Source organism: Pristis pectinata, chromosome 32, assembly GCF_009764475.1.
Source record: "Pristis pectinata isolate sPriPec2 chromosome 32, sPriPec2.1.pri, whole genome shotgun sequence".
NCBI lineage: Eukaryota > Metazoa > Chordata > Chondrichthyes > Rhinopristiformes > Pristidae > Pristis > Pristis pectinata.
Genome location: NC_067436.1, coordinates 13,742,626 through 13,751,007, shown reverse-complemented (window position 1 = coordinate 13,751,007; position 8,382 = coordinate 13,742,626). Strand labels below are relative to the sequence as shown.

At 46.6% G+C, this 8,382-nt stretch overlaps 1 non-coding gene across 1 annotated transcript; it reads left to right on the top strand.

The window, feature by feature from the left end:
* Nucleotides 1-7,221: 7,221 nt before the first annotated feature.
* trnav-cac (transfer RNA valine (anticodon CAC)) lies at nt 7,222-7,297 on the top strand. The gene has a single exon. It is a non-coding gene; the product is annotated as a tRNA-Val (tRNA).
* The last annotated feature ends 1,085 nt before the right edge of the window (nt 7,298-8,382 follow it).

The window sequence follows — 8,382 nt, the reverse complement described above, 5'->3', positions numbered from 1 at the left end:
GTATGGTGTAATGATTTACAGTCTTATTCCTTCAAGTATGAACAAACCTGAAAATGTAGACGTCAATGAGTTAGTCTGTGGGAAAAACAAACATCAAATTCCTCCATTCCTAGTTGTATTAAGCAGGTACAGTAGTGTAAATGCTTTGAAGAGTCCTGACATAGAGTTTCGACCCGAAACGTCAACAATTCCCCCCACAGATGCTGCTCGACCTGCTGAGTTCCTCCAGCAGACTGTTTGTTGCTTTAGGGGCAATTTACTGTTGGCAACTAACTGACGAAGCCACCTGGCTTTGGGATGGACAAAGAAACCAGAGGAAACCCATGCGGTCACAGGAAGAATGTGCAAACTCCACACAGACAGCACCCGAGGTCAGGATTGAACCCTGGTCGCTGGTGCGGTGAGCCAGCAGCTCCACTAGTTGCATTGCTGTGTCACCCTAGTAGTAAGTGAGTCCATTGTGAGACGGAACAGAACACAAAACTCCTTGGAGTTTGAGGTAGAGTGATCAGGATACCTTTGACAACTCAAGCCTGTCACCACCCCCTCGCTTCCACCCTGTGTCAATTGCACATCACTTCTCCCTTTGGCGACGTTGCCCAGAGGTTCTCGACCTGGAATGTTTAACTTGGCTTGAGTTCAACAGTCAGAACAAGTTGGGCTGAGGCTTGGTCTCGGGAAGTGTGCTGTGGATCAAGCCAGAAGTGGTGGAAAGAATCACTTTGCATGGAATCACTTAGAACACAGAAAGAGGCCAATAGATCCAGCAGGTCCATGTATGCCCCCACTATTTTTTATGATGCTTGGCCAAGGTTGGTGATGAAGGATGGACTGTCTGCCGTCAACCTCAATAAGGGAGTGAGAACTGGGGCTGATTGCTCCCTGTTTGTTACTGCATGTTTCTGAATATCTCAGAAACCCTGCTGATTATTAGTGAAAGGCAGGACTAGGTAACTCTGGAGATATGATTGAGCTCGGCAGTTGGGTTTAGCCCCGGTCTTGGAGCCCAGGCTTGTTTGACCACTCCCACATGATCTCCATCCTCCAAGGATGCATCACATTGCAAACTGTACAGATCGTCCCCGTGTGTACTTAATGTTTTCATATTCCTTCACAAGTTGGTCCATCAAGTCATACTGGCTCTCAGAGTAATCCCATTCCCCACTTGTTTCCCTGTGATGCTGACTCAACACCTCCCTGATCCTCCTACTAACCGATGTTAGGGGCAATTGACAATACCCAATTGATCCATCAGCCCGCACGTCGTTGGAATGTGGGAAGAAACTGCAGCACCCAGAGGAAACCCATCTGGTCATAGGGAGAACATACAACCTCCACATAGACAGCACCGGAGGTTGGGATCACTGCAGGGACATCTGGCATCATTGTCCCATGGGTCCACAAAGCAGGGAAACCCCTAGGACAATAAGATGGACACGACCTCACAATCTACCTCGTTATGGCCTTTCACCTTATTGTCTGCCTGCACTGCACTTTCTCTGTAACTGTAACACTATATTTCTGGTTTCTGTTATTGTTTTCCCTCGTACTACCTCAATGCACCATCCAGGACATGCCCCCTTCTCGTTACTACCATTGGGAGGAGGTACAGGAGCCTGAAGACCCACACCAAATGATTCAGGAACAGCTTCTTCCCCTCTGCCATCAGGTTTCTGAACAGTCCATGAACACTGCCTCATTTATTCCTCTTTTGCACTATTTATTTATTTTTGTAACTTATAGTAATTTTTATCTTTTGCACTGTACTGCTGCCGCAAAATTTCATGACATACATCAGTGATAATAAACCTGATTCTAATGAAGTGATCTGTATGGATGGTGATGGAAAACAGTTTTTCACTGTACCGCAGTAGATGTGACAATAACAAACCAATTTACCAAAAACCTGATGGTCAACTATCTCGCTCCCAGACATAACCAGAGAGATTCTCAGTAAAAATGCTGGGTGTGTTGCTAAGAAAATCAGAAACATTCAAAACTTTATATACTTCAAAATAAAAACCTTAAATGTTTAGCCTTCTCCGAAAGATAATTGAATTATTTTTATAAAAGTATCTGGGATATATTATAAGAGGTCTTTTTAGATAATGGAAAGGTCAAACAGCATGTAAACAGGCCCTTCAGCCCACCGAATCTCTGCTGACCATCAATCACCCATTTGCACTAATCCCACACTTTATTCTCCCATCAATTCTTCTCACCACTGTTATCCTTGTCTACCCACGAGGGGTTATTGACAGAGGCCAATCAACCTACCAACCTGCATGCCTTTGTGATGTGGGAGGAGACTGGAGCACTCAGGGGAAACCACGGAGCCACAGGAAGAACATGCAAACTCCACACAGGCAGCGCCCAAGGTCACCGGAGCTGTGAGGCAGCAGCTCTACCAGTTGCTCCACTGTGCTGCCCTAAGTCTTTTTAATAAAAAAATTAAAGTTTAGGGTGAGAGGGGAAAGATTTAAAAGGGACTTGAGGGGCAACTTCTTCACTCAGAGGGTGGTCCGTATATAGAATGAGCTGCCAGAGGAAGTGGTTGAGGCAGGTACACTAAAAACATTTAAAAGTACTTGGACAGGTACATGGATAGGAAAGGTTCAGAAGGATATGGGCCAAATGTGGGCAAGTAGGACTAGCTTAGATGGGTGTCTTGGTCGGCATGGATGAGTTGGGCCAAAGGGTCTGTTTCAGTGCTTCTATTGAATCTCAGCCATTTCCCTTTTATTGAAATCCATGGTAAAAGACTGGCTCATAAGAAAGAAAATGCTGTATCTGGAGAAGACTCCCACATCTCCTTTCTCTGAACTGCTCTTTTGTGGGTCTAATTACTGGTGTGCCCTGCTGGTTGTGTCACTGTTTATCACACCAGCAGCGTTTTGTGATTACTGACTGCGTAGTGCCTTGTCATGGCGGGCTGTAAAGGCTCTAAGATGGCGGGGCCTCAGTCCTACATAGCAGTTGCAGCTCCTGGAGGCATGGCTCCTGCGAAGACGTCACCTTTCAAACTGTTGACTTTGTAAAATGCTGTGCGCAGTAATGTGCCTCCGTCAGTCAGTCTGGACGGTGGTTTAAAGGCCATATCCGAGACTGTTGGGGGGGGGGGGGGGGAGCGAGGCGAGTGTTGTTGCATTTCCTAGATGTTCGGTAATATTGTGTTCTTTTTGCGGTCTGAGATGGAAAATAAATTTGAAGAGCTTGTGTAATTTGCAATAGAGACAAACTAACTGTAAAAAAAAGACCTCATTACACCTGGTCTCGGGAGAATTGATGGAAATGTGGGGAGAATAAAATGGGTTAGATTAAATGGGTGCCTGATGACCAGCATAGACTTAATGGGCAGAAGGGCCTGTTTCTATATGACCCTGCAACAACCTGAAATCTCATTTAAAGTCTTTTCCTCACCTCTCTGATTTCAAAATTGATCATCTTAATTGGTAGCACAGGTTGGTGCAGTTCGCAGAGTAGTTGTCTCACTGCTCCAGTGACCCAGGTTCGATCCTGATCTCAGGTGCTGTCTGTCTGGTGTTCACATTCTCCCTGTGGCCGTGTGGGGTTTCCTCCCGGTGCTCCCGTTTCCTCCCACGTGCCAAGGAGGTTTGGGTCGGTGGGTTAATTGGCCACTGTGAACAGCTCCTAGTGTGTGGGTGAGGGGTGGATTCTAGGGGGAGTTGATGGAAATGTGGGGAGAATAAAATGGGATTTGTGTAAATGGGAGGTTGATGGTTGGCACAGACTTAATGGGCTGAAGGGCCTGTTTCTGTGCTGTCTGACTCTATGGTGCTATGTCTCCATCACCGTCTCATCTTCAAAATTCCTCCTATCCAGGTTCCTGTTTTTTGTATTCCCCCCCCCCCCCCCCCCCCCCCCCCAGCCAACAAGATTGGTCCTTTAAACCGGTTAAGGACATATTGACGGACCGTGAGGTCATTTGCTGTTACTGTAACTTCAGTGGATTTTCCCCATAGCTGCTGGTGTTGAAATGTCAAAAGTTGAAGGTTCTACCTACAGTGCAGGATGAACTTCAAAAAGGTGCAGGCCAAAGATAAAGAAAACAGAACTCAGAACATAGTGTTACAGTTACAGAGAAAGTGCAGTGCAGGCAGACAATAAGGTGCAAGGGCCACAATGATGTAGATATGGAGATCACGAGTTCATCTTTAGCGTATGAGAGGTCCATTCAAGAGTCTGATAACGGTGGAATAAAAGCTGCCCTTGAGCCTGGTGGTACATTCTTTAAACTTTTGAATCTTCTGCCCAACAGAAGAGGGGAGAAGAGAGAATGTCCGGGGTGGGAGGGGTCCTTGATTATGTTGGCTGCTTTCCCGAGGCAGCGGGAAGTGTAGACAGGGTTAATGGAGGGGAGCAGCACACAAGATGTTGGCAGAACTCAGTGGGTCAGGCAGTATCTTGGAGGGAAATGGACAGCCGTGTGTGTGTGAGAGAGAGAGAGAGTGAGAGTGAGAAACAGAGGGCGAGACAGTGTGTGGGACTGAGAGAGTGAGGGAGAGTCAGTGCGTGTGAATGAGAGAGTCAGGGTGGGCGTGAGGGAGAGAAAATCAGGGGGAGAATCAGTGGTGGGGAGAGTGGGGGAGGGGAGAGTCAATGGTGGGGAGTGGGGGAGGGGAGAGTCAGTGGTGGGGAGTGGGGGGGAAGAGTCAGTGGTGGGGAGAGTGGGGGAGGGGAGGGTCAGTGCGTAAGGGAGAGGGCTGCACTTATGGTCGATGCCAAAAAATCATGGCAGATGCCGAATATTGCGGAATCCACAATTCTTGCAAAGTCACACCTCAGCCAGGTCCTTCCCCACGGCTTCAGCAGGGCGCTCTCCCTGGCACAGCACACGCTGAGGCAACACGGCCCATTTCCCCGCCCTCCTGTCATCTCTCACCGCACACAGGGAGGCCAAACCGAATCTGAAACCCCTTGAAGCTTCCAATCACTGCTGTTACGGAGAACGCTTGACTGTACCTCAAGGACTCTGGAATTACAAAAATCCACTCTCTACGTTCAAGGACCTTTGTACGGTTGAGCACGGCTGGCAGAGTCAAGACTTGATGGCAGGAAAATACATTCCTCAAAACCAATCATCTGAAATGCATTATGCATATCACTTATATAAGGTTGTATAATATGTGTAACGTTTTTCCTATAATGAGTAAGACTGATGCTATTGTCATAACACAAATGCTGACTCTAATGTAAAAATGAATTAGGGACCAGTTCCAAGCAGATGAGCAGACATTATTAGCTCGGAAGCCCAGTGTGTGTTTAAGGATGCCATTTGAATGAATCATTCAGATACAAATCACCGTTCATTCCAGTAAAGACATCTCATTAGTCAAGGGGTTTGTTTGCACTTCCCTGCATCTCCCACCTGCCACAGTAGCCTTGCAAAGGCGACTCTATGCCACTATGCAGGTGACAGAGAGACAGCAGAAGGACTGCAGGTACGATCGGAGCTTAGAAAGGAAGCACAGCCATGTTTTGTGGCTTTTCCTTCAATTACTTCAAGGGGTTTCAGAGTGGGAATGTGTAAAGCAATACTTTGTCTTCATTGCCCACACTCTGCCTCGAGTTTTGACTGTTTGATCTACAGGTGACTGTAATTGCAGTTTGTCATCGGCTTTACTTTCATGTTATTTTCCAGTGTCTACTCTTAGGTAGTCGAGGTCTCAGAAGCATATAGAGGAACAGGGGTCACTGCTGCCCTATTGACCATGATCTTTGTGCCACGTCTGAAGTCTTGATCTTCACTCTATTTCCTCAATCGACCAAAGGCTGCACTAGTGCATTGAAGGTGGTGCTAAATTTCTTCATGGCCTTTGGCAATGGTGGCTCCCAAAATAAGATAAGATTTCTTTATTAGTCGCATGTACATCGAAACACACAGTGAAATGCATCTTTTTTGCATAGAGCGTTCTGGGGGCAGCCAGTAAGTGTCACCATTTTTCTGGCGCCAACATAGCATGCCCACAACTTCCTAACCCGTATGTCTTTGGAATGTGGGAGGAAACCGGAGCACCCAGAGGAAACCCATGCAGATTTGGGGAGAATGTACAAACTCCTTACAGACAGCGGCCGGAATTGAATCTGGGTCGCTGGCGCTGTAATAGCATTATGCTAACTGCTATACTACTGTGGCAATGGTGGCTCCCAAAATATTGCAGGTGGTCCAGATTTTCCAGGGTCTCATTCATGAACCTTTATTATTGAAAGGCAGTGTGGTGTGGCAGTGGTAGGTGATGTAGGGTGTGCGTCCTGTGGGTGTTAAGTGTTGTATGTTTCGGTGGAAGCGTCAACAATGGCTTAAAGCCCCTGAGCAAATGTAAGCAAAATCAGCATACTGCTGCTCCGTTACTGAGGTTTGGGTCACTGTGTTTCTGGAGTGTAATCGCTGTAGGTTGAACAGTTTTCCATTGGTTCCATTGGCAGTCAGTCACCAGACTCCCAAAAGAGAAACTCTATTCTGAGCTTTGTCATGGGAAGTGATGAGGACAGAGGGAAAGATTCAAGGATCTGCTCAAGGCTGCAGAGTTTCAATCCAAAACATCAGCAGTTCCTTTCCCCCGACAAGTGCTGCTCGACTGACTTAGTTCCTCTAGCAGATTGTCTGTTGCATCATTTCTATATTTGATTACACACTGTTGAGGTGCTTGTGGTAAGGTCTGCTTTGCTGAAGAACTACTTTGCATATAAATCGTTGTTATTCAGATACTCTGCTCCTCACGTCGTTAAGCTTTTGTTTCACTTGCATTTAAGGATGCATCTGTGTTGGAAAGCCAGGATATAAATGGGAAGGTCTCCCATTTTGACCTGTCCTATCAAATGATTTCTGATTGAAACATGGGAAAAATCCTCTTAAAAAATAGCATTGCCCATTAGTTACATTTTCCTTTGATCTTTAATTGATAGTTTTCTCATTTATATTCTTCCCCCATTCAGCCTGAGCTGGTTCCATTAGTGAGAAGCCTGGATAAGCAGCCAACGTTCTCCTGTACTGCTATCATTCTCCAACACCACTTAATGACATGTACGATTCCAGTCAATTACACATGTAGAGAGTAGTGCAGGCAGGCACAAATAACAACATTTAAAAGCCATTTGGATAAGCACGTGGGTAGGCAAGATTGGGAGGGATATAGGCCAAGTGTGGGCGAATGGAACCGGTTTAGGTGGGCAACATGGATGAGTTGTGCCAAAGGGCCTGTTCCTTCTGTAGTGTAGCGGTTATCACATTCGCCTCACATGCGAAAGGTCCCCAGTTCGATCCTGGGCAGGAACATAATTTTTGGGCAGGCACGATAGTGTGGTGGTTAACGTAACGCTTTACAGCGCCAGCGACCCGGGTTCAATTCCAGCTGCTGTCTGTAAGGAGTTTGTACGTTCTCCCCATGTCTGCGTGGGTTTCCTCTGGGTGCTCTGGTTTCCTCCCACATTCCAAAGACGTACAGGTTAGGAAGTTGTGGGCATGCTATGTTGGCGCCGGAAGCGTGGTGACACTTGCGGGCTGCCCCCGGAACAGTCTACGCGAAAGATGCATTTCACTGTGTGTTTCAATGTACATGTGACTAATAAAGAAATCTTATCTTCTTATTACTCTATCTCTATGTAAGAGAATGTAATACTTGGTAGATTGATACTGAGGGACTTGTAGATCTGTGCATGACTTTGGTCCTTAGCATTCCTACAGCCAGGTAGAGATAAAGTGGTGTCAGAGCTGGTAAGTGATTTTTTTGGTGATCTAAGTCTAGACTAGGTTTCTTCTGGTTTATCTTGCTATTGCTGTTCACCCAATTACTCCCATTCTCCATGTGCAAAGCCCAATAGCAGGAACTCATAAGATAAGATTTCTTTATTAGTCACATGTACATAGAAACACACAGTGAAATGCATCTTTTGCGTAGAGTGTTCTGGGGGCAGCCTGCAAGTGTCGCCACACTTCCGGCGCCCACACAGCATTCCCACAACTTCCTAACCCATACATCTTTGGAACGTGGGAGGAAGCTGGAGCACCTGGAGGAAACCCATGCAGTCACAGGGAGAATGTACAAACTCCTTACAGGCAGTGACCAGAATTGAACCCAGGTCGCTGGCGGTATAAATTTCTCAGTTTTTTCTCCGGGCTTTGATCATAAAATCTCCGTGTCCTGTGCTTCACAGGTCAGTCTCCTGAACAGACCTCGTGTCCACAAGGGGGCCAAGCTCAGCTTTACTGCCCATTACTGAATTCACTGATAACCTGACTCAGGAATCAGTCCAATAAGCAGACTTCACACTCTACAAAGGATGTCCAGAGGAAGGGTCTGGACTTGAAACATCAACTGTCCATTGCCCTCCACAGACACTGCCTGACCCGCTGAGTTCCTC